Genomic DNA, 24,055 nt, shown 5'->3' with positions numbered 1-24,055 from the left:
GCTAGCATAGACAGAGAAGGATTTGGAAGGCTGCAAATCTCCTGAAAAGGAGGAAAAATGGCCAGTTGACCTGTGGCAAGCAGCTGCAAGGTTGGTACATTCATTTCCCACTGATCATGGAGAAAGTCAGCTGCCAAACCAGCTTCTGGCTCTTGAATTTGCTGCGTGAAAACTATACCTCTGATGTCTCCTCTCAGACCTTCTCCACAAACCTGGAAACAGCTCTTTGTTACTGCTTATTCTAAAAAGAAATACCAATAATAATTTCTTCTCTATTTAATAAAACAAACCCAAAAATATGTGTGTTTCCCATTCTCTAGCACTCAGTGTGCCAAAAATAGATATAATTCTTCCAGTGATAGGCATGAACAGCCATCACATTAGATTTTGCATCAAGTGCAAAGTCTAATTTTATTTTTTTTTTTAACAGGATGTTGTGGAACATATCACTTTGGGGAAGACAACTTTGGCTTTTCCTCCTACAACCACAACATGACATGCTGAAAAGGCAGATGACAAAGTGAAACAAGAATCTACATCAGCTTATTTTGTAAACACTACTATTTGATATTTCATTTCACAGGGATTAATGGAATTAATCTAATTAGTGGAAATTAGAAAGACTAATATAAGTTCTATCGCTATAATTGAGATCCAAAGATATTAATGCAAACAAATAGTCTTACCTGGGGTTTTCAAGCTAATTATATTTCTCATGATCACTATGAAAGATATCTTATCTACACTGATATATTGTGTTAATGGCCCACACAAAATGGGAGTATATATATGGGAAATACATAACTTAGAAAAATGAAATAGAGAGAGAGCCAACCTGGCATCACTAACATCCCAGTAAGAAGGAAATACATTGTGTCTCCAGGTTTTCTACTCTGGTTTATAACAGAGAACACCATTATTATCCAGACAGACTGGTGCAACTGTGGTATCTGCCAGGCCAGTGATGTACCTTAGAAAAGCCTATCTTAAATCTGAGTGAGTCACATATTACTGCTAAGTTGATGGAGATAAGGACTATCTACTGCTTTTCCACTAGTCATAATAGCAGAAGTAATTGCACTATAACGTGCATAAACCAAAAAATTTAAAATGTTGTTTTCAATCTTAAACCCTGAGTACAGTAACAAGCAAATTATTTGTTTTATTAACTTCAGCCATGTCCAAATTTAAAACAAAAACCAAAAAATAACACATTTTAGCTACATTATGAGACGGTTTAAAAAATTCAATTTACACACCTAATTTTATGCATAGTGGAGAAAAACTGTTATTTTTTGTCCAGTGCCAAGGCCCTGAATCCTTCAAATTAGTGTATAGCTAAGGACCCTGTACACAAAGCTGTAAACCATATTCTACCTCCCATTAACTAACACAGATTGATAAACTCGGCAATTTCTAGAGATTTGGATTGACAAATATCTGTCAATTTCCATTCTTTCAGAATTTATTCATAAATTATCACTTTTTTTTCTTATTGAGAGGTAACACAATCAGAATTTCTGTATTTTGTTACTTTCATTATAGACAAGTTAGGCATTTTTACTTGTATGATATGAACAGGAATGTAAACATATTTTTCATACAGTATTCAATCATATAAATGGTGGAATGAAAAATAAATTTTGCATATTGAACATTACTTATTAGCATAATTGTTGAAGGATTAAATATGTGATATGGGCTGTATAATCTGTAACAGTGTGTTACAGATTATATATTTTATATATATATATATATATATAATATATAATATACACACAGCAGTTACATTACAATTAACCATTGCAAATACTTTCAGACATCTGAAAGGCTATTTTATTTCAGAAGAACTACATCTGTTACTCATTATCTCGCTCTTGTTGTTAGGTCTTTCCAGTGTATCCAGTAGTGAGAATTTGATCCTAGAACATCAGGGTAAGCTGTATAATTAACTTATATGATTTTATTAAAATATTCATCATTATGTGAAAAATTCCAAAGCTTCCTTGTATAATTCATAAATTGATTCAATTTCTGTGTTTTCTTATAAGATGAAATTACTCTTGAGATGTGAAAAACAATCATTTCAAATGAAGCCCCAAGTATACTTGGAGAGTTACCAAAAGGAATTTGCATAGTCATGTTCTTCTGCAGTTTGATTTACCTATGCATGCCTTAGCATAAAATGTTGTACCAATCAACAAAAATTACTTAAATTTGGAGGTGTCTCACAAATATTGATGATTTGATATATTGGTGCTGACAAGTCCATTAAATTAAATTTCATAGATGAGTATTTTTACTGACAAATGCACTGGATTAGGAAGGTACTCACTTAATATTCTTCAGTAATTAAATCATATTTAAGTATGAGGTCCACCTGTAATACAAGTCCTATTCAGAATATCCTCAGAACCCAAAATGAAAATTAATAACTCTCACTGGTTAAATATGCATGTGTCTAACTTTAATATCATCGTACTATTCTAAATCATTTGCATGACAAAATACACATCTAGTGATGTGTAATTTTGATCAGACACTCTCTTAAGTACAATTAGAAAAAAATATTACTTATTTTTGCTGTTAGTTCATAGTCTTAAATATTAACCATAATAATTTTAAATTGACCTTTGCTGTTCAGAATGCCTTGGCATCTTGCCTCATAAAACCAACATGTTCCAAATTTCAGTCACCTTTTAAGAGCAAAACTCTAAAAATCCCTGTCTTGGATTAGATTCAGTAGGAGTCTTGGACAGAATGTTTTGGTCTACCAGTTTTAAAGATATGGGAAAGGTTAATACCTGTTTGCAGTGGTTACTACATAGCAGTGTCACAGAGAGCCTTGAGAAGATGTAACAGAAATATCATCATAGCCAGAGGCAGTTTGTCAGGGGAACCAGGACATAAGCCAGCCGCTCAGCTTGTGATTGAGAAAGAAAAAAACTTCACTTTCTCAGCTTTTGTGTCCTTGCTATGTCAAGTTTCTTGATAACTGAGGAATTTTCTGTGCCTTCAGGTAAGCCCTCATATCTGCTTAGAATAACAGAGAGCAGGAGTTATTGTAGTGAACATACCTGGAGATGCTGATTGCCAAATGCCATATTCTGGTAGACTGATGGAATGCATCAGCTCACAGTGATGCACAGCTGTCACTCATATTCAAGTGTTTGGATGACAGTCTTCCTACCACTCATATTAGATGGACATAGAGAGAGTGTTACTAGAAGTACTTTCACTAAGCATCCTGAGGCCTGAGTGAAAAGAAGTTCATTTTATTACAAATGAACGAAGCAGAAAAGCTGGCAAGAAATTATGAGTCTTGACCTTGTTATTTTTTTCCCCCCCAAACAGACAATATGCTGCTAAATATATAGAGAGACAAACTAAAAGAGATGACACACAGAAAGCAACAAAGTAGAGTCAATACGACTTAAGGACTACAATAGCCTTGATTTTAAACATATATTTCCTCAAAATACAAGTTTTGCTCAAGCCTCCTCAAGCCCTTGAAGATAATTTCTCTTTTAGAACAATTTCATAGTGAAGATTTGATTTTGAAGACATTTTTGGTGCCAATATCTGAAAACACTATCCTTTCAAGAGTTTGTCTTAAATTCATGAAGAACACAATAATATATGAAGCACAGCCATCTGAGGTGAACTATAAGATGAAGAGAAAATTAAAATTTACAAGACATTAACTCAGCCAGGTCTCCCACATCTGAGAACCAAAATTATTATATTTACAGAAAATTTCATAGAATGGAAAACTTTATTTGTTACAGCAGCCCTCTTGTTAAAGGGTAGAAATCAGCCAAAACACAGACTTCTTCTATCACTGCATGAAAAGGGTCCTGGTTTATTCCTCTTTACAGCTCAGCCATCCTGACTCCAACTATTCACTGACCCTGGCTGCAACAAACTCCTACTGTAGCTTCCCCTTGCACCCTCTGACTGCAGATTATTTTCTGCTAAACTGGGACTGCAGGTATTAGCTTGCAGACTCTGACTGCAGCCTTTTACCCAGCTAGACTGTGACTGCAGGTGCCAACACCAGGCTCTACCTGCAGACCCTGACTGACCGCACAGAAGTAATTCTCTCTCCTCAGGATCTTCCTTCTTCATGATCCACTCATTTCTTCTTCCTCAAGGTTCTTCCCCCTCCTTCATGATCCTCCCCTCAGCAGCCAACCCACTCCCTTTCCTCACACTTTTCTTTCTTGGATATAGCTGTGACTCATCAGGCTGTATTGGGTAATTAACACAGCTGTTACTTATCAGGGGCAAGATCCCCTGTATTCCCTTCTCCTACATTTATTAAAGTATATTTTGTTGCCCTTATTAAATAGCTTCCCTTTCTGTAGAATTTGAGTTTCAGCTTGGCTCAGGTCTAGTTAATATTCCAGTGCAGACAGACAGATTCCTTAGGTCGTGTGCAGGCCTTGTAGCCTTGATTTGACTGACAATATATGTATACGTGTGCCAATAGCAGCCTGAGTAAATGCATAGTGCACGTAGTTGCCCAAGTGTTTAGAAAACCTTTGGGAAAGAGAAGAATGAGAACAGGTTATAGTCAGGCAAAAAATTACTTTTTTGCATACCTACTACCAGGGAAGTCTTAGACCTGGCTGTAGAGGAGACAGAAGAGAGTAGCTAAGGATTGGCATGATAAACTTGGAGAGAATAGTTTACACAAACCAGTTGTTTCTGCATGTTTCTGAGAAACACTAATTCAGAACTAGACTCTCAGGATTTCTAAGGATTCTAGCCCACATCAGTGGGTGTAACATGGCTGTTTCATGATCAAAATTTTTTTTTTCATTTTTTTATTAGAGATCAAGGTTTTCAACTGGAACATTCCCAGGAGCTCAGTATCAGATGATCTGCTTCCAAAGACAAAGCTGTCCTTTTGGCAGAGCTATGCACTCCCTTCAGCAACATTATTTTCTTATTTGAAAAGAAAATTAAAATTATTCTATTTTTGAAATGTATATCTATTTATTTAACAGCAGTTGTTTTGCTATAAAAATCTGTTGAAAAGCTAACTAGGTTCCTTGCAAGCAGGACAAATATAGGCTGTGTGAACTACATATATATAGATAGATAGATAACTCCATTTTGTTAATTAACTTCATTTAACTTCAATGCCGTTAAGTACCACAATATACTTCTCTATGGTGTCTATGTATGTTGGGCATATTATTAAAGGGAAAGCATGAGACAAAACATGCTAATGTGCTTGCAAAACATTCCAAACAAAGGCAATCTTTCCTTATTGTAACAGTCTTTAGATAAGCTTTATGGTCTCTATGCATTTTCTTTCACGTCATGTTAAAATAGAAGTGTGCAGTCTGGCATTCAAATTTTCACCAGCTGATGCTAATACTAGCTAAGTAAAACATGCACAAATTCCTAAAAACTATTCCTAACCTGCACATGGTAAAATGAATGAGGCATTTTAAATCTGATGCAAGCTACTCAGACATGTTAATAGCTGGATGCAATTTACAGGTAAATAAAATTCAATAGGTAAATAAAATTCACTATTTGATATAAAATCTCAAACCATGCAGTCTTTTACCATCCAATACTAATTAGATCTATAAAATGTAAACACAAGAGTTGGAGAAGCTAGACAGGCACTGCACTATAACTTCAATGTGTGTTGTTCAATTTGACATTTTCCCACCTAAACCTAAAATCTAACAGTACTGGGTGACAAAAACATGGTAATTTTTTTTTTTCCCCAAATATAGTACAGAAATACCTCTAGGAAGAAGGTTTTGCTCAAGGCAAATCCTTGGGATGGCAAAATCCACTTAGGAATATATATTCATTATATAATATGGTCATTTAGTTTAGCAGTTTCTCCATGTATCTATTATTATGCTCTGCCTGTTGAATACATATATATATATATATTTAAAATAAGATGAAGTGTTCAGATTTATGGCTCTTGCTATAGGGAGTCCATACCAACAGGTGATTCCAAAAAGCAGAAGGTAGTCATTTAGTCATTAAACTCTTCTTTCCAGTCCCGATGTAAAAACAGAAGCAAATTTTTCTGCACAATATCAAAATTCAGAAAGTAAATGCTCTTAAAATAGCACGTATATCACATTTAGTCAATCCTTGCAGTCCAAAGCAAATTAATTATAGTTGCCAGCTGATGCTTTTAAAATAAGTGCTGACAATGTGTTTATGATATTGTCATGATACTTACTCTTAGTAAGTTAAGCACCTCTTCTCACAAGGCTTTCACATACAGACTTATATTGTGTAACTGCAACAGCAAGAAAATACTGCTGCTGAGGAAATTTCTGTAAAATTTATTGGCTGTTACTGTTTTGTTAGATTTCATCAAGTGTGAAAGCAAAGCTAACGTTTTCAACCTCATGCTACCATCTTTCTTAAAACCTGTATCACTTTAATTGTCTGAAAAGTCATTAAAAGTGGTTTGACAAAAATCTTTATACTGGCACCAAAATGCTTCCAAATAACTCTGCTGATATACAATTAAATCCCTTAGATAAAAGAAAGCCTCCTAAATACTCCAGTAGAGTTATTGTAAAGAAAACTTTCAAAAGTTTGCTCAAGGACATATCTGCAATCACAAAACAAATAAAGAGCTTATTTTTTCTGTCTCCTGTTTAAGTCATAATCTTGGTTTATGTTAGTCTTTCTATAACAGCTGACATAATGTCAGAATCACTACTGCAGGTAAAGCAAAATGAAACATTTGAAGAGCTTTTAAGCAATGGTAGGAAAATATGAAGATTCTCAACATTTAAGAGTTTTCCTGATATTGTGTGTGAGAAACCTTGGACTTAGAAACTTTTTATTAGAGTACATACTTTTTCAAACATGGAGAAGAGATTTGCATTATCATTTGCACAGATTTGCATATGTTTTCATTTATATTTTTGTGCACTCTTAGTATTTACTCTGGATGGTATTTATCTACATAGTAATAACATCTTTTTCAAGATTATTAAATACTGATAACTTTTATGGCAACCAGGAAACATTAAAATTTGAAGCTAATACATAGCAGAGAAAGCAAGAAAGTTTTCCAGTTAGATACACCTGAACCCATCAAGCAGACCTGAATTCAAAAAGGGGAAATGATGGTCTGTAGATAACTAAAGGTTTATAGAACTAAGCTATTATAACATTATAATATTTTTTATTATTCTAGTCTTACAATGTCTAAAATTGTCCATTTATCTGAAGACTTTGCATTGTATTGTGGAATTGTGCATCTCTAGCTGTCATGGTATTTTCTAATTTTGGTTTGGTTTTTGCTGGAAAATTGACTTTGGAATTCTTCGATAATATTAGTAGCTTAAGAACACTAAATGTATTTTTATTTTCTTAAAGAAAACTAAATTCAAACACATAAAAATCCTTAACATACTAGTTTGCATTTTTAAGGATAAAAATAGATGATCAGACTAATACCTGAGAAGTATTATCACATAGATCCAAAAGCAAAATTCATCTGTCCCTCCCACAGGACACAGTCCCACAATCTTCTCCAGCATGGGTACTTCTCAGGGGGTACAGTCCTGTAGGAAAGGTCCACGCTGCAGTTTTCCACTGTGAGTCCCCTGTGGTCACAGGTCCTTCCAGAAAACCTTTTCCTGCTTGGGCTCCTCTCCTTGGTCCACAACTCTTACTAAGAGTCTGCTCCTATGTGGGATCTCCACAGACTGCATCTTCCCTCAGGGCGCATGAACCTTCTCTGGATCTTCTGCAGGCTGCAGCATGAATACCCTCCACAATGGTCCTTCATGGGTTGCTTCAAATTTCTTCACCATGATCTTCTCCAAAAGCTGCAACAGCACCTGGGCCTGTCTCCTCCCCTTCCTTCTTCATTGATCTCAGTGTCTGATTAGTCGTTGCTCTCACATTTTCCTCATCCCTCTCTCAAATAGATGCTGCACAGTACTTGTTGATGATGTTAGTAGCTTAACAATAAAAACTTCTTTATATTTGCTTAAAGAACACTAACCACAGTCACACCAAAAGCATTAGCATACTAGCTCTTCTTGAATATGTTATCATTCTTAATTAAATTATCGTATACCCTTTATTAAATGTGTTATCAGGGGCACAACCAGTGTCACCAATGGGTTGTCTTTAGGCAGAGGTGGGTCTATTTTGAAGCCAGTTGAAACTGGCTTTGTCTGCCATCTGTATCCTTGGTGTCTTCTCACCGAGGCCATCCTCGTAGCACTGGCCCTACAGAAAACTCATCATGCTAATACACCCTCTGTGGTGGTACATATGACTTTGAACCTACTGAGACAAAGGAGAGATCTGAAATAAAGTGCTTCGTGCTCTGCTTCAGCCTCTAGAATGTTACAAGAAAAACTGTCACTGAGAAACACCACCAGCGGCCCTGCTTTCCATGTGACCATGACAACATGCTGTAAGTTAGATATGAGAACATTTACCATTAATAGGATTTAGTGCATTTACAAGGAGGAAACTAACTAGAAGTGTTGGCTGAGCTGCATTGTCACTCTGCTCAGATTTGAAAAATAAGCTGGATTTTCCCATACTTAGACCCTTTCCATGTCTGGAAAACAAGCATTGTAAACAGTTAGCATTTGCAGTTTTCATTCTTTCCAATATAAAGTAATCGCAAAGAAGTGATTTTAAGGATCACAGTTCTTTACTGTAGTGCCGAAATTATCCTCCTTCTTCCTGCCCTTTTGGAACTGTGTCCCAGTCTGGAGGATTAGTTTTTTTTTGTTTGGCCTAGACCAATTTGATCCTGTCTTTTAGGAAGTACATTTCAAATTTAATTATTTTCTCCAGCTTTCCTTAGGATTTGGAGATGGGAGCACCTTCAAACACTTGGACACAGGCAAATAAGATAATCTCTTTCAAAACCTGTAAGAAGAATAGTTTATAAACTAGCAAAATATAAAAGCAAAGACTAGACATCCTACCAAACCGGATAATGTTTCTACTCCTCTAGGGAAAAAAAAAAAAAAAAAAAAAAAGAAGATAAGAAGATGAAGGAGAGAGAATTGTTTTAATTTTTGAACAAGCATTTTATTATATTGGACATATTTTTCATTCAGTAAAGCTCACCACTAGGAAGATAGAAAAGTATAAATAGAAATAAAATATTCAACCTGAAAATCTTTTTATTTTAAAAATGTGTAATAAAAGTAGTAACATTAATGAACTATTCCATTCCCTTCCCTTCTTTCCTCTTGCTACTCAAAAAGAATAAAATATAATGTAGTAGTTTGAAAGCAAAACGAGTGAGAGGCTCCAAGTCAGAAATACAATTTAATGAGAAGCAAAGGGAAAAAAGGTAAAATAAAATAAATGCAATAATACAAAAAGACCACTGACAGAGTCAGAATACAACCTGAGCAGGGTGATGGAAGCAGTCCAGGTGAGGTGGTCTTCCTGAAGCAGTGATCTTGTAGAAAAGGTCTGGTAGCTCTGGTCCTGTGGGAATGAAGTGGGTAAGGGCTGCCTGTACTGTCCTAAATCCCAGATTGCATCCAGGTGAGAATGCTTGGCTCCTCCCCTTGGGCAGAGCATCTCACAATGTGATGATGAGTCATGCAGGGGGTCCTTGATGGCCCATTAAAGAGAGATAAGTCCCGTAGGGAGTTATCTATGAGTCATGCACAAGGCATTGATGGGCCATTAACAGAAGGCACCCCAGAGGGAGGGGGCCTGGGAAGAGCACTGCTCCAACCATTGGATTCATCAGTTCATGAAGATGGTGATAGAATACTTTGTACACATCCTATACTAAAACCCAGGACATATAATCAGTAAGCTCTATGATTAATGATGCAAATAACCACCTAGTTAAGTGTAATTCGTTAATTTTGTTCATATCCAAATAATTAATGAATTCATAAATGAAATGAATTTTTGAAATACTGAGGGAAAATTCAGAATTCTTGCATTATCTTGTATTTATTACTATAAAATAAATATCAATTATTGTACAGATAAACCTTTATAAATATCTAATGATTCTAAGTAGTTACACTGATGTGAGTTTAGCTTGTGCAGGCTTGCAGAGGAGGTTAAAGTATAGTGGGAAAAGAGATTATACTTCAGTACTTGGGGGAAATAATAATGCAAAGGGATAGTTTTGGGCCCATTCCAATCAGCTGTGGTTCCTGACACAGAACTCATACCCAGCAGTACAAACATAGGCACAGATGAGATACTCCGAACTTAATCTCTATCCATGGAAACCACTTTCACAGTTTTCCTATGAAAGAATCCTAGCAGAGACACAGACCAAAACACAGAGTGATTCCTTTCTTTTTTAGAAGGTTATAAGAGATTATAAACCTGTAATCTGACCCACTATAAAACACAGAGAAATAAAATTTAAGCAGGGTTCTCAGTTACAATGACCGAGACACAGTTTATTTCCAAAGGGTTAGTTGCTATGACTTATGTATCTGGAGGTAAAAATGAGTCATTTTTCTATCATCTGTACTATGGCCTTAAAAATGAAACTTAATAGAAGCTTTAAAACAAACAGAAATTTATTTGTAGTTATATATAGACATACATATTTATATAATTTACTTGAGTGAAGATACTTAAAGAAAATGTGTTAATTTGAGGAATATATTAATTATTCATTTTTAGGGTCATTTTAAACAGTGTAGTGGAATTTCTGGTGGGAGTGAAACACAGAACTCGATGACATGGCCAATGGGAGATTGAGATCAAATGGAGGAGTGTTGACATGGGACAAAGAGTTGAAAAAGATGTGTTTTTTCCATAGAAGTCTTCAATGGGTTCTAACACTCATCTGACTGAAATAGGTACATGGAGCAGCTCTTTCAAAACAAACAGATTAATGAGAATTTTTATTATTATTTTCTGTGAACTTCCAGGGACTAAGTTTAATATTAATTCTATGTCAGGGCATAGATTGAGAATCTTCGGACCATGGGTGAAGATGAATGAGTCATAGATGTATGATTTTTCAAGCATAGTGCTTTGAAAAGACAAAATATTTTTCATTTCCCCCATTGAAATGAATGTGTTACTCGAGACTCAGGTCATCTTACCACGAAGGATATTGTCTTGGTTCGGGAAGACAGGTGTCTGCCAGGGAAACCTGGCGTTTCCCTTAGAACAGAGAATGTAAATCACGCCCTTCCAAACTATTATAATTTTGCAATTAAAGGCTTTTCAGGCAAAGATTTGGGAATAGGAGTTACATTTTTTTACTAAAAATGTTAACATTATAAATGTAGTAGTACAAAAAACAAGCAAACAAAACAAACAAACAAAAAATCCCAGAAACCCTGGCAGAGTCAGAAATACAACCTGACACCCTGCTGGTCAGGGTGTTGGAAGCAGTCCAAAGCAAGCCCTCTTGGAGTGGCAGATGGAGTTCTGTTGGCATAAAGATGTTCCTGTAGAAAAGGGTCCAGTAATGGCGAGATGGGTCCAGTCTTCCTTCAGGAATCCAGCAGAAAACCAGCATCTGGTGTTCCTACGTCTCAATTTTTATCTGAATGGGAAGATTTTGGCTCCTCCTACTGGGTGGAGCATCTCACAATGGGATGATGTAATGTGTCATGTCATTGGTCAGCCTTAATGTCCCGTCAACAGAAGATATCCCTTTGGAGGGTGAACATGCCATTGAAGATATAAGGAGCTATGGCCCACCCCATTTTAACAGCTGGCCCATTATCAGAAGGCATCCGCTCCCTTCCCCCCGGAGTTACAAGAGATTAAGGAAACACCTTCCCAGCTGGTTTCAACATATGGAATAAAATAACCATTTTTTTGGTTACATAACCCAAGACAGATATCTTCTAAGAAACATCCTGTTGCTAGTTTTACTCTTGGTATAGGAAGAATGGGATTCCTTATTATGGCTCAGCTTGATTAAGTTGACCACAGAAGAAATGTTCTTTTCAATGAACTTTTCAGCCAAAACTGTTTCCTACATCCTTAAATACTTCAGAAATGCCAGTTCAGGCCCCAGGAGTCTTCTTAGTAGAATGGAGACTGAGAGGTCTTAAAATCTGCAGACTAAGCAAGAGAACAGGGCTGGCAGACAGCTTTTTTTTTTTTTCTAACAGTAATTAACAGCTCCCTAGGGTTCAGTCTGACAACATGTTATGTCAATTTTTACTGATACTTGTCAGATGGATACAATATTGTAGGAAACAAACTGGGTAAAGACCAACAAAAAACCCTGCTATACTGCAAGTATAACAAAATACAATGAAACCCTCATGTACTGAATAAAGAAGAACTGGGTTGTCAAACAATGAATGCTTGCTGGTTGAATCTCTAAAGTTTGTCCTGGTCCATCTTTTCACTTAAAGTCAATTTAGTTGCGGCACATTGTTAATGCTCTTGTGCACACCTTACCAGCCCAATGCTTTATGTCTGCACAAACCCAGCTGAGTGCTAAATTTTCAATAATAAAGCCTTGTGGAGATAAACATGCTTGAACAGAGACCCCGATGTTCCAGAGGTTGCTTTGCCATTAATCTGCCACAATGTAAATTTGCTCCTAGGCAAAGAGATGACCAGGAAAGATGTGTTCTTGTTCTGAGTTGCTGATTCTGGAAAACACAATTTTCTGTGAGAGATTACATGGAAAATAAAAGTGTATAATACAGCTCATGATCATAAAAGCTTAATAGTATCCCCTCACCTGGGTGTCATCTCCAAATTCTAATTAAGCTAGAATTTTCCTTTTCTCATGGCATTTACATGCCATGATTATAGCATCAGATTTGGGAGTTGAGGTATCATTCCTGTAAAATTTACTTTTTACATAAATTTAAATTCAATTTACTAAAGAAGGAAATTTTGTGAAATATCTTTTCTGGTTTTTTTAGCTAAGACACAAACCAGTGGCTAGCTACTGCTCCATAAATTTGCACCATTAAATAGGAGTTTAAATATTTTCTTACCCTTATTTAGAGGATTTTCTGAAGCCATTAACTCCAACTGGTTGTGTTTTATACTTGTTAAAAATATAATATTTCTTGCACACAACTGAGAACTTTCTGTTTGACTAATGTTTGAATTGACCTATTTTGTCATTAAACTTTACTGTAGACATTAGAACTTGAAACTCTTTGACCTTTCTTCCAGTGCAGGGTGTCTCTGCAAACAGGTATTTGTCTGAATACTTTTCTTTTCCTGTGTCTCTCTGGGAAGAAAATATTATTTAAACACAGAATGAAAGAAATCCAAAGGAAGAAGTGAGAATACTTAAGATGCTTATTGTTAGCTTATTGTTACACATAAGATTAAATATCACCCTTTTGTTTGGAAGTTGGAAGTTTTGTTTTTGTTGGAAGTTCAGTGTTAAGCAGGAAGCGACAAGTGTTCTTATAATCTGACTGCTTATTTAATTGATTTTTTGGAGGAGACTATGAATTCTTCATTAAAAAAACGACTTATTAAATCTAAGTATCTTTTTTGCAATGTTTTTGCTTACAAACTGTTCACAAGCAGATCTTTGCTCTCTGTCCTAACCAGTAATATAATCTTTTAAATTATTTCATTTACTATGAAGCTTAAGTATGAAATGTGACTAAGAACTGAACATTAGAAATGAATGTTGCAGGTTTTTAAAAGATCATTTCATTTGCTACCACTCAGCAGTAAAGAAGAAAAATAAAATCAAGTGGAAAAATAAGTCAAACTAATTTATTTCTGTATAAGACTGTCTTCACCTTGGGCAATCAGTGACTCAGTAGGAGAAACTGAACATTGAGCAGGGAACTGAGTAATGGAGTGAGACAAAACAAAATGTCTCCTGGAAACTATTAGTTCAGCATATTGGCTTTGCAGTCAATAGTTACCCTGTAAAATTCAAAATATGCAGTGAAGATATTTCATTTCCTCTTGAAGTTTATAAGTTCTTTTTTTTTTTTATTTTTAACCCCATAGCAGGGACTCAGAACCTGAGGAAGTCCCTCAACCCCTCGGCCACCAGTATTCACTATCTACTGTGCAGACACACAGGCCTTCATCAAAATGTCTGCTACAAGATTCACTCAAGAATATCTTCTTAATTTCTCTCTTGGCCTCTTTTTATTAAAAAAAAAAAATCTTTCTGCTTCAAGATGCTTTCTCATTCAATAATGTGATCTATTTGGAGAACAGTTCAAAAATAAGTGTTCAAAATCTTTTCACTAAAGCATAAGAAGTGAAATTTGAGAAAGAAGAATTCCAAATATCAAGTAAAAAGTCTAATATGGGGTAAAGGATTACAGTAAAAGACCAATGTCTGGGGTTAAAATCATGTAATATCCTAATTCCTTTATTCCATTTTTTTCTGTAAATGGGAACAGTACAAGGCATCTTTTTCCGTCACTTAACTATTTATAAGAAACAATAAAACAAACCCAAAAAAATTCCTTTTCTTCACTGGAAACTATGAGGGGCCTTCTGTTTAAGGAAGATTTTGAAAGTAATTATACGATGAATGAAGATACATTTATTGATAAATACATTAGACTCCTCCCAAAACCAACGCGTCACATCAGTCATACCATACCATACCATACCATACCATACCATACCATACCATACCATACCATACCATACCATACCATACCATACCATATGATATATTATATATCATATATCATATATCATATCATAATCATCATATTTCTTCCCTAGTACCTAGTCACATAATATTCACCTTTTCCTAGGAGTTTTCTAAATTTGCAAACTTTTGTCATTTTATGGGATTATCTAATGAGATCTTGATGCAGTCTAACACATGTGACGATCTGAGGGTCTGAGACTCCTAAGGTATTACGATGATTCAATTTAATTTTCTGCAACAAAAATCACACAGAACCTTATCCTATAATTGACACGTGAAAATCTCCTCACAAGCAGTGACTATACATGTGTAACAGAATGTGACACCATGACAATAACATTTACTTTTATAAATAAGGGTATAATTTTACTCTCAGTCTTCATTTCATGAAAGAACTGAAGCATCTCCTTTTCATTCTCTTTGCTCTTGAAAATGATGAGCATGTTTCCACCTTATGATGATTCTTTGTAGACAAGTTTTAAATTAAAGAAGTGCTTTAAATCCATACAACTGGGATTCAAGGAGCATCAAAGAAATTATAGAGAAGATATTTTTTTTGCCGTAACTTTCAAATGCAATGGAAGAGGTTATGTATTCCTGATGAGTGAAGCAATGGGCAGATTCATCCAGTGTTAGCACCATTTCTGGCTTGTGCAAACCCCTTTTTCACAAAGAATGATGCAGTTTTAGCTTTTTACCAAACACTTACAGACTCACCAATATATTTTGGTTTTCATTGATAGAATATGAGGAAAAGTAACACCATATGGAAAAGGACTTGAAGAACCTGTACTATTAATGAGGCCAACTCTTTTCTGGATAGTTTAGCACATCACTGTTTTTTTCTATTTTTTAACCACTAAAACATCACTCTTTTGGCAGCTATGCTGAAGACTGTAGCTGGCAATCTTATGTGGAATAATTTCCAACTCATATTTCCTGCTCTGAAGGCATTTATCTCAAGATATCCATGTACTGAAGTAGAACAGGATGCTAAGTTAAAAGCATTTGAACAACACATGTTCAAAAGGCCTGGATTCAAACCTAAAAGGAGTTTGGTAAGACACTGGCCTTCAGAGATTGTGAGTTTACAGCTAAGCAAAACTTATAAACCAAATGAAATATGCATGAATAGTCTCCTCTGCAGATGATGCACTTTCAGGCCACCATACAGCAAAGGCTATACCACTGGTAACTCCATAAAATTATATAATTTACCAGTACAGCTATGTGCAATGTTTAATTTAAAATATAAGGAAACTACAGTATATAATTTGAAGATTTATTATGCAGATTATGCTTCATGGTTAAAATTACTGACTTAATGTACAACATTAGTAACTCAAAATTTATGCCAGCATAATGATAAGCAAGAAAATCTGAAGACTTAAAAAGTCAGGCTTAAATAATTTTCAATAATCAATTTATGATGCAATAAAAATAATTATTCTAATTCTTCCCACTATCATAATAACATATTGTGTATGAAATTTCCACTAGACACAAAAGAATAGCAACATAGCTAGACCTTGATTTTCTTAGTTCTTTTGCCTATTTTTTCCAACAGTATTTTGATAAGTACTTTATTTTATTTAATTGGGGAGGGGAGACAGTAAATTTAATCGATTGACTTTAAAAATTTCATTCAGATATACTGACAAGGAAAAACTAGCATGATTCCAATCCAGATTTTTATAAATCTAAAATATAAATGTTACAGCCTATTCCTTCTGTAGTCCTTATTTAATGTCCCTTTAACATCAAGTCTCATCAACTTGAATCAGAGCAATGAACATTTCATTTCCTATCTCTGCTTGTGTAGGAGTTCAATTAACTGACAGCAGTTGTGAGGTCTATTTAGATGGTAAAGAATCCAAGTTTGCATCCTGGTTTGTGAGACAAAATGCGGTGCTCCTGCAATATTTAAACACTTATGTACTAAGATCATAGCTGCACTCCAGATATGTTTAATATCTTAAAGTTCTGTACCTGAAGTAGCTCTCAGTGCCTTTCTTCTTGAAATTAGCTTTCTGTCTCTCCAGGGATTCCACTACCCAAAAAATTGAACATTTTAATGCCTTAGACTTGTTTTCAACTGTATTGTGACATTTTGGTGATGTCTGAAACAAATCCAAACTGCTAGTATAACAAACCTTTCCTTAAGAAAATGAAAAAGGTATAACCTGAATGCACTATGCTGGCTTCTGCAGTTTCATCCTGGTTTTGTTAGTTGACAAGTTGCAGAAGAATGTGACTTTACAATCTTGTAAATACTTGTAAAAATACTTGTCAATCAACCTACTTTTGCTACTACAAACAATGATTTCATATAATGATTAAAAATTAGTTACTACTTTCTTGATCTCCAGAGAATCTCTGCTGTGGCCAGTTTATAGCCACAGCCTTCCTTCTCACAGAAGTTCTTCACAAGTCATTCTTCCCACTTAAGAGCTTCAGCCTTTTCCTCCAGCTATATTTGTGGGCAGCAATAGCGTGCTCTGTTCTGCCTAAAATTTTCTTGAAACTTAAACTGTGGTTACCCCCTGATACTTTACCATCATTAGCTTTGTGGCATAATCCAAGTACTTCTCTCTATTCAAATCATATGTTGGCTGTATTTACAGCACAACTTTCTTTTCTCTGTTCAATAGTTACGGTGTAAAAAACAAAACAATCCACTTGTTTTGACTGACAGGAACCGGTCTGCACAAAAAAAAGTACAGCATTACATAGAATCATAGAATAATTTGAGTTGGAAGGCAATTTAGATATCATCTAGTTCAAATCCCCTGTCAGGGGAAAAGAACACCTTCTACAAGAGTACGTTACTCAGAGCCCCATCCAATCTGCCCTTGAATTAATTTTTTTATTCCTGTTAGATATTATTATGAGTAGATGAATTTTTTGAAGGTCTAGATTTTTTTTAATCAAAGATCTGATTCCAAAAGAGGCCCAGCAACTTAATGCACAGTGTTGCTGACTTGCTTCAGTTATTTATGTAAGACTTTTCTTAGATGTAATCTCCATATAATCCCCAGTACATTCATTATGGAAAACATGAAGTGTAACTAATGATTGCTTCCCTTTTTGTTCATTCCTGAGCTGTCCAGTATGTTCTAGCATATACAGTGCAATCACAAAAACAGCAAGCCCCACAAAATATCTGTAAATGTAGAACTACAACCACAAACTAGTAATGAAGAAACCGCACCCTGCATGCTGGAGCTGTTAGTGCTCAAATTCATTGCACATAGACAAAAGGTCTAATTTCCATTCATCAGGCATTCAAACTTCTGCCTAGCAGAACCTTTGCATGTGTAAAGAATGCAAGAGGAGCAGGGGAAACCCAAATTGAACTGCAGTGCAAGCTCTTTACTTACACTCTGGCAATATCACTGAGAAATATTACCATATTTCCTTAGAATGGAAAATGGACAGTTACAGCAGATGGAAATAATGGAAGTGGGTGAATGTATGAAAGGAGCTGAGATTAAAAGTCACCCTATTATCATTTTGAAAAAAGAACAATTGACTTCTGTGACATTATGAAATGTCAAATAACCAGCTGTGTTGAGAGTTGTTCAGGAAAAAGATTACACATGAGATACTGCTTGGTCCATACATACTTCTTCCCCAACAGCACTGAATTCAACTAAAAATTATAGGAAGTTCATATAAATGTGTGCATTTATATAAATTCTAATGAAATCCCGGTGAGCAATGTAGATTCATGGAAATCCTGTTGAATTCTTCTGCATCTTATTTCATGTCTGTGTAAAAAATTCTTTAGTATAATAATTTGCTTATTTTTGCTAGATTTCACTTCAGGCTTTCTAATCATAATATAATTGAAAACTCAGAGGATAATTAAAAAAAGAACTCAAGTCACAAGCTTGGGTCAACAAAGTCTATTGTACAACAGCTTTTTAATAATAAATTATTAAAAGAAATTTAATAAGTGGTAGTGATGAGGATATTAATGGGGAAAGAGAAATGTTGTAGCATCTTTGGAACTATTAAGTCACATCCAGTGAAATGGACAGATTTGCATAGTTAGGAAAACTAAACACTCTTATACTAGCATGATTCCTTTCCCATTTAAAAAAAAATTGTATGTAGATATTTTGCTTGTGACCAAACCAATTCTACGAATCCATTTAATTTACTGTGTTATAAACTCCCTTGGCAAATGTTGTAAAAAAAATCTAAAAGTCTTAATTTCTCATTTACATGAACCCAAAATTTAGGGGTTCTTTTTGGTTTTGTTTTGGTTTGGTGTTTTTTGTTGTTGTTTGTATTTGGGGTTTTTTGTGGGGTTTTTCTGTTTGTTTGTGGGGTTTTCTGGTGGTATTTTGTTGTTGTTGGTTTTGTCTTTGTCTTTTTTTTTTTTAATTACTAAGAAAATATTCTTTCTTATATTATTTTCTCTGTGAGAAATTCAGAGAGTTTTGCTGCAGAAGGCAAATAGTGTAGACACAGACCACATCAGCTGTAATATTATTATTGTTTGCATTGCCCATCATAGGAGTACTCTCCATGGGTATTATCCACTTCCTTACTGAGAGGTTGGTTGTAAAGTGGAATAGACTTCCTAGGAAGGTGATTGATGCACAAACCCTGTCAGCGTTTAAGAGACATTTGAATAACATCCCTAATAAAGTGCTTGAATTTTTGTTGAGCCCTAAAGGTCAGGCAGTTGGACTAGATGGTCATTGTAAGGTTCCATTCAATTTATGTATCCTCTCCTCTCCTCTCCTCTCCTCTCCTCTCCTCTCCTCTCCTCTCCTCTCCTCTCCTCTCCTCTCCTCTCCTCTCCTCTCCTCTCCTCTCCTCTCCTCTCCTCTCCTCTCCTCTCCTCTCCTCTCCTCTCCTCTCCTCTCCTCTCCTCTCCTCTCCTCTCCTCTCCTCTCCTCTCCTCTCCTCTCCTCTCCTCTCCTCTCCTCTCCTCCACAGTCAAGACTTCCTTTTCGGCTTTTCAGCTAACACTGATTATGTCCATCTTTAACCATAAAAAAAAAATTAAAAATACTCAGATAATTTAAGCCTTTGTATAGCCAGAAAATGTTAAATATTTGACAGGAAGTAGTTGAAATTACATAAATAAGCCTCATACATATACAAACATAAATGTGTAACATAAGTACAGAGTTTATATTATGTATTTGTAATACTTTAAATATTTGTTTCTCTTTAACTTGGAACTGATTAGCTTCCAGTGTTGGATAGAAAGCTCCTATTTAACTTTAAGCATTGCATATGTAATTAGTACGTATGAACTACTACTGTTTATCACGTTCAGCTTTGTGGGTTAAATTAATCAGTTATCAAGATAAGTTAAAAGGGTCTCTAGACTTGTGGGAGCTAGAATAGGCAGGGAATGCTTTCCTTTGAAACTATTTAATTTTAATGGAAAGCATTACATTTTAATTAAGAAAGAAGTAGAGGAACACTGATGTGGTTCTCCTTCCCTGTGGAGTATAGGACTCATGCAGGTCTGTTCTACAGAAATACATTTGGGACATTTCCCCAGTGGGAAAAGCAGGGAAGCTTGTATTAAGCTTCTTGTGTCCAGTAAATTCTGTTTTGGCTTATTCTGTTCCTTACTTTAATTTCTGAAATTAAGTAAAAGAAAAATACTATGTAATCCTCCAAGTCATTAAATATATTCAGCCATACAGAGTATTTTATTTTGGCATTCTTATAAAGGCATTTCCTATATTTTGCAGGTGGTGTGAGTGTAGGAAACACTGAATTTACTGAACTTTTCCTCTCTTTCCTTGGAGAAGATTATTCTGGGAGGTTTTAAAGACTGAAAGACAACAGTCATCAGTCACAGTCAGCACAGCTTTGTGAGAGGAAAGTCCTGTTTTAGCAAACCTGATTTCCCTTTATGACAGGGTAACCTATCTAGTTAATCAAGGGAAGATTGTTGATGTAACAACAATTGTTGATATATCCTTTTGGATATCAGTTAAGCTTTCCATACTGTCACTCACAGGATCCTTCTGAACAAAACATCCAGCACAAAATTGGACAAACACAGCATGTGATGAGTAAGCAACTGGCTCACAGGTCAAGCACAAAGGGTTGTAGTGAATGGGGTGATATCAAACCGGTCACCTGTCACTAGGAGGGTTTCAACAAGGCTCCAGCATCAGCCATTCTTTAACATGCTCATCAATGACTTGGAAGCAGGACTGGAAGGGAGAGCAAGCAAGTGCACAGACAATACAAAACTGAGAGGAGCTGTTGACTCTCTCAAGGGCCAGGAGACCCTGCAGAGGGACCTCAACAAACACCACCTGCATGAAGTTTAAAAAGCAAAGTGTTGGATAGTGTACCTGGGATGGGCCAACACTGGATGTATGGACAGGCTAGGAAATAAAGAGGCTGAAGAGCAGCTCTACAGAAAGGAACCTCAGGGTGTTGGTCACTGGAAAGTTGAATATGAGCCAACAATGGCCTGGCAACCAAGAGGGCCAAGTATGTCCTGAGGGGGCATCAGGAACAGCGTCACCAGCCCGGTAGGGAGGGGATTTTCCCACTCTGCTATTCATTGGGGCAGCCTCATCTCCAGTGCTGGGGGAAGTTTTGGGCACCACAGTATAAGGATGGCGTTAAACTGTTAGAGAGAGTCCAAAGGAGGGCAACAAAGATAATGAAGGGCCTTGAGAGAAAGCTGTATGATGAGTAGCTGAGGTCACTTGGTCTGCTCAGCCTGAAGAAGAGAAGACTGAGGGGAGACCACATTGCAGTCTGAAACTTCCTCCTGAGGGGAGGAGGAGGGACAGAAATTAATCCCTTCTCTGTGGTGACCAGTGACAGGACCTGAGTGAATGGCCTGAAGTTGTGTCAGGGGAGGTTTAGATTGGACATTTGGAATGGATTCTTCACTCAGTGGGTGGCTGGGCACTGGAACAGGCTCCCTAGGGCACTGGTCACAGCCTCAACCCTGACAGAATTCAAGAAGCATTTGGAAAATACTCTTGGATATGTGATGTTATTTTGGGAAATGGCCCCTGTGCAGGGCCAGGAGCTGGGCTCAATGATGCTTATGGGTCCCTTCCAACTCAGCATATTCTGTGATTCTGTGACATTTTTTATTACCACATTCATAAATTGGTTTGTTCTTCATCAGCATTACTTGCTACCCAAGTTTTTCTTTGTTCATTTGCTGTCCAATTTGAATGTTATGTGAAGTGCAAAATTATGTCAGCCTTAGTCTGAGTTCCCTTTAAACACTTGTTACCACTTAACAATACAAACAGGTCTCACATATCCACAGTTAATCAGAGATAAGTTTAAAAGTATTACCCAGCACCCCAGTTCATTCACCCCTGGGTACTGGAAGGATCTTTTTTGTGTATAATTGCATGGTTTCTTATCTCATGCTTTCATAACATGTGGAAAACAAATATTCCCTGACGTGCCAGGAAGAGTAGTGGATGCCAAGATTCTTTGTGTTTTCAAAACATGACATGTAAGTACTGATCTTATCAGATCCTTAGAAGTATTTACTTATTAAACAAATCTCTATACCTTCATGTGAGATAGTAGAATGTTTTGATACTTTCCTGCCAGCTTAATATCAAAGATTGCATCTGACATGCCCTGTCAGGTTCTTCTTCCTGCCTTTCCTAATGTATTTGAGCCAATGAGGCTTCATTTCGAATTATGGGTAAATGTTTTATAAAAATATACACAGACAATTTTGCAGTAAAATTCATAGAATCAACCTCTACGTTGCAGGTGACTATGATCAGATATACTGCCTTGGAAAGATACTCTGCTTCTTGTCAATTATTGAGGTAGAATAAAAAGATAGGAAATCTGTACTTCTCCACTGAGCACACACAATTAAAGGAAGTGCCTTCTTTTGAACTTCTACTTGTGCAATATTTTTTATATTCAGACTTACTTCAGCAGTTAGGAGATACTATATAAGCAAATGAAGCCAGGAGAATCTAGTAAAGGAAATTATTTTTTCTTTTTTTTATAGTAAGATATAGACATAACCACTTAATTAAAGGATGCAGATAAATCCTAGCAGAGAATATTATAAAGTCACCCACCATGTCCCTAAAAGAAAATCATTTTCTTGATAAAATGCAGGTTTAAAAGGGTAAAAAATACCCATATATTTTATATTTTAGGTTTTGCATACTAATAAAAATTGAATTCTTTGCAAATAGACGTAAAAAGTAAGAGGCTTTTGCTGTATCATCTGTCAAAAGCTCAGATTTCAAGGATTTACAGAGAGGTGGAAGTCTAATTTTAGGCTTTTTTTTTTCCTTTAAAATTTTACTTCTTTTTATGGAGAATTCAAAGGATTATTTTTGCTTTATCTAGTATAGAGATAAAGAATCAGTTTTTCCTGTTCTACCTACATACATGTCGTTACCCTATGGAATTGACTTTGGCTCTAAAGAAGTTGAAGGAACTCCAAAGGCTAGTTCCAGTAATACCACTCTATGCCAAAGTTAATGATTCCTGAATGAGTACTTTGCTTTAGATCCCTCTCACATCACAACTAGTTCAATACTTGTATAGTATAACACCTTCTAAAGCTTAGTATAATTTGCTCACAAACTAAAGGTAAATTAAAAGAAATTTTAAGTATAGGAAGTTAATTTCTGATTTTCCCCCGAAATAATTATGACATTAATTCGATAAAAATGTGCATTAAGAACTTATTATTTAAGATTAGTTCAGTAATAACACATTCAGAATATCCCATAGAATTCCTGTTCAGTCTTACAATTTTGTCTGTGTAGAAATTTAAGTAAACTCTTTCTCATTCCCTTTTCTTGTTTTTTCTTCTTTTTTTTTGGCAGGGAGAGTGTGTAAGAAAATGGTAAATTGATATTTGAAAAAAACAAAAGGCAAAACAAAAAAAAAATCCATGAAATTTGAATATAAAAGCTCTCAGTTTTCTGAAATTCAAAGCACAACCAAAAATACTCCACCTGTAGTATTACTACTGATCTAGACTGAAGTCGGTGTTAAGTTATTTGGGGTTGGTCTCTGATTTTAAGTCTTTTTTAAATTAGTTATTCAGAATGAAATTTCTCTGTATAAAGGTTATTTACTAGGAGCTATGTTCATCCAAGACTAATTAATTTTTCACTTTTGAGTAAATGAAGAAGAATATCAGTTTGGTCTTCATTTTCAGAATTTTTTTAATGTTGGTGCTACCAGCATCATTTACATGTGTTTACACTGTGTTACTAGTAAAAAAACTGTCCTACTGTATTAGTTTGTTCGCCTTTTGGCAAAGTCAAATGCAGCTTGGATTTGAAACCAACATCAAATTCAAAAGCAACATCTATTATTAACCGAAGTAGTGTTTTCCCGTCATTTACAAGCTACCCTAGATGTACAAAGTGTAAAATAAGGACCTTATGTCATTTTGGAAGTACATTTAACTTTGGTTGTACACATATGTGT

The sequence above is a fragment of the Sylvia atricapilla genome, chromosome 1 (genome assembly GCF_009819655.1).
Source record: "Sylvia atricapilla isolate bSylAtr1 chromosome 1, bSylAtr1.pri, whole genome shotgun sequence".
Classification (NCBI taxonomy): Eukaryota; Metazoa; Chordata; class Aves; order Passeriformes; family Sylviidae; genus Sylvia; species Sylvia atricapilla.
The sequence above is the reverse complement of the archived record's forward strand: the minus strand, read 5'-3'. Positions refer to the sequence as shown.